The sequence below is a fragment of the Arachis ipaensis genome, chromosome B10, assembly GCF_059453495.1.
Source record: "Arachis ipaensis isolate K30076 ecotype BB chromosome B10, ASM5945349v1, whole genome shotgun sequence".
Lineage (NCBI taxonomy): Eukaryota > Viridiplantae > Streptophyta > Magnoliopsida > Fabales > Fabaceae > Arachis > Arachis ipaensis.
In genome coordinates, this window is record NC_142435.1 from 73,362,814 (window position 1) to 73,366,497 (window position 3,684).

The window sequence follows — 3,684 nt, forward strand, 5'->3', positions numbered from 1 at the left end:
GGGAGAATCACAAAACCATGCTATTTCATTGAATAAATATTTAAAAAGGTGGTAAAATCCCCCAAAATAAGCATAAGATAAATCACGAAATCGGGGTTTATTAGTGAACAAGGGGGGTTCAACCTCCTAAGTCTCAGTACCAAATAACTTGGCATTCAGCTTCATGATTGCTCCTAGATATTTAGCAACTTGCTCTTCAGTGATGTCTTCATCCTCTTCAAAGGAAGAATATTCATCAGAGCTCATGAATGGCAGAAGGAAGTTTAATGGAATCTTTATGGTCTCTGTATGAGCCACAGATTCTTTTGGTTCCTCAAAGGGAAACTCCTTTCTGTCCAGAGGACGTCCCATGAGGCTTTTCTCACTGGGACTCACGTCCTCCTCACTCTCTCCAGGTTTGGCCATGTTGGTCATGGTTATGGGCTTGCACTCTCTCTTGGAATTTTCTTCTGTATTGCTTGGGAGATTACTGGGAGGAGTTTCAGTAATCTTCTTACTCAGCTGACCCACTTGTGCCTCCAAATTTCTAATGGAGGACCTTGTTTCATTCATGAAACTTAGTGTGGTCTTGGATAGATCAGAGAATATGGTTGCCAGACCAGAATGGCTCCGTTCAGAATTCTCTGTCTGTTGCTGAGAAGATGATGGAAAAGGCTTGCTATTGCTAAACCTATTTCTTCCACCATTATTATTGAAGCCTTATTGAGGCTTCTGTTGGTCCTTCCATGAGAAATTTGGATGATTTCTCTATGAAGAATTATAGGTGTTTCCATAGAGTTCTCCCATGTAATTCACCTCTGCCATTGCAGGGTTCTCAGGATCATAACCTTCTTCTTCAGAAGATGCTTCTTTAGTACTGTTGGATGCAGCTTGCAATCCATTCAGACTCTGAGAAATCATATTGACTTACTAAGTTAATATTTTATTATGAGCCAATATGGCATTCAGAGTATCAATTTCAAGAACTCCCTTCTTCTGAGGCATCCCATTGTTCACAGGACTCCTTTCAGAGGTGTACATGAACTGGTTATTTGCAACCATTTCAATGAGTTCCTGAGCTTTTGCAGGGGGTTTTCAGATGAAGAGATCCTCCTGCATAATGGTCCAATGACATTATTGACAACTCAGACAGACCATCATAGAATATACATATGATGCTCCATTCTGGAAGCATGTCAGTAGGACACCTTTTGATCAATTGCTTATATCTTTCCCAAGCTTCATAGAGGGACTCACCTTCCTTCTGTCTGAAGGTTTGGATTTCCACTCTAAGCTTGCTCATCTTTTGAGGTGGAAAGAATTTGGCTAGGAAAGCACTGACCAGCTTTTCCTAAGAGTTTAGGCTTTCTTTAGGTTGTGAATCTAACCATGTTCTAGCTCTGTCTTTTACAGCAAAAGGGAAAAGCATAAGCCTGTAGACCTCGGAATCAACTCCATTGCTCTTGACATTGTCTTAGATTTACAAGAATTCAGCTAAGAACTGATGAGGATCTTCCAATGGAAGTCCATGAAACTTGCAATTCTGTTGCATTAGAGAAACTAATTGAGGTTTAAGCTCAAAGTTGTTTGCTCCAATGGCAGGAATTGAGATGCTTCTTCCATAGAAGTTAGAAGAGGGTGCAATAAAGTCACCAAGCATCTTCCTTGCATTGTTGGCATTGTTGTTATTTTCGGCTGCCATGTCTTCTTCTTTTTTGAAAATTTCTGTTAGGTCCTCTCCAGAGAGTTGTGCTTTAGCTTCTCTTAGTTTCCTCTTCAAGGTCCTTTCAGGTTCAGGATCAGCTTCAACAAGAATGCCTTTGTCCTTGTTCCTACTCATATGAAAGAGAAGAGAACAAGAAAGTATGGAATCCTCTATGTCACAGTATAGAGATTCCTTTATGTGAGTAGAAGAAAAGAGGAGAGAATAATTCGAACACAGAGTGGGGGGGGAGGGTTCGAATTTTTTTAAGAAGAAGAGGGGTGTTAGTAAATAAATAAATAAATAGAAAGAGATGAGAGAGAGAAGAATTCAAAATTTAAATTGAAATAAAAGGAAAATATTTTTGTTTTTATTTTAATTATTAGTTAGAATTCGAAAATTGAAAAGAGAAATAAAATTAAATTAAAATTTAAAATAATTAGTTAATTAAAAGGAATTTTGAAAAAGTGGGGAGGAGGTTTCGAAAATTAGAGAGAGAAAATTAGTTAGGTGGTTTTGAAAAAGATATGATTAAAATAGAAAACTTTTAAAATCAAACAAAAAGTCAAGTAGTTAATTGAAAAAGATTTGAAAATCAAATTTGAAAAGATAGGAAGTTAGAAAAGATTTTGAAAATTGATTTTTGAAAAAGATATGATTTGAAATTTAATTTGAAAAAGATTTGAAAAGGAAATTTAAAAAGATTTTATTTTGAAATTAAAGTTGATTACTTGACTAACAAGAAACTAAAAGATATGATTTTAGAAATTCAAAGATTGAACCTTTCTTAATAGGCAAGTAACAACTTGAAATTTTTGAATCAAAATATTAAATGTTAGTGAGATTTTCGAAAATTTGAAGTAAGAATAAGAAAAAGATTTTGAAAATCGATTTTGAGAATTTTTGAAAATAAAAAAAATGAAAGAGATTTGATTTTTGAAAAGGATTTGAAAAGATAGAATTTTTAAATTGAAAATTTGACTTGACTCATAAGAAACAACTAGATTTTTAAAATTTTTTGACTAAGTCAATCCAAATTTTCGAAATTTATGAGAAGAATAAGGGAAAGATATTTTTTTATTTTTGAATTTTTAATGAGGAGAGAGAAAAACACCAAATTGAAACAAAACATAAAAATTATGAATCAAAACAACTAATACATGCAAGAACACTTTGAATGTCAAGATGAACACCAAGAATACTTTAAAGATCAAGATGAACACCAAGACTTATTTTTGAAAATTTTTAAGAAAAGAAAAACATGCAAGACACCAAACCTAAAAATTTTTATTCTATAGACACTAATAATTCAAGAATGCAAATGAAAAACAAGAAAAGACACAAAAAAATAAAATGTAAAGATCAAATAAGGAAAATCATCAAGAACAACTTGAAGATTATGAAGAACAAATGCATGAGTTTTCGAAAATTAAAGGAAAATTAAAAAGCATGCAATTGACACCAAATTTAAAATTTGACACAAGACTCAAACAAGAAACACGAAATATTTTTGGTTTTTATAATTTTTTTAATTTTTTTTTGTAATTTTTTTTTCGAAAAATAAAAAGCTTTTAAAATTAAAATAAAATTACCTAATCTGAGCAACAAGATGAATCGTCAGTTGTCCAAACTCGAACAATCCCCGGCAACGGCGCCAAAAACTTGGTGCACGAAATTGTGATCTCAACCGCGCCAACAACTTGATACGCACAATCGTAATCTCAATTCTTCTTCACAACTTCGCACAACTAACCAGCAAGTGCACTGGGTCGTCCAAGTAATAAACCTTACGTGAGTAAGGGTCGATCCCACGAAGATTGTCGGCTTGAAGCAAGCTATGGTCATCCTTGTAAATCTCATTCAGGCAGATTCAAATGGTTATAAGGTTTTGATAATTAAAATATAAATAAAATATAAGATAAGATAGAGATACTTATGTAAATCATTGGTGAGAATTTTAGATAAGCATATGGAGGTGCTTTGCTCTTTCTGAATCTCTGCTT

The 3,684-nt window shown here is 33.6% G+C and overlaps 1 non-coding gene across 1 annotated transcript; it reads left to right on the forward strand.

Moving 5' to 3' along the window:
* The first annotated feature begins 1,168 nt into the window (after positions 1–1,168).
* On the forward strand, positions 1,169–1,276 carry LOC148580417 (small nucleolar RNA R71). Its single transcript, XR_015896148.1, has one exon. It is a non-coding gene; the product is annotated as a small nucleolar RNA R71 (small nucleolar RNA).
* Positions 1,277–3,684: the final 2,408 nt, after the last annotated feature.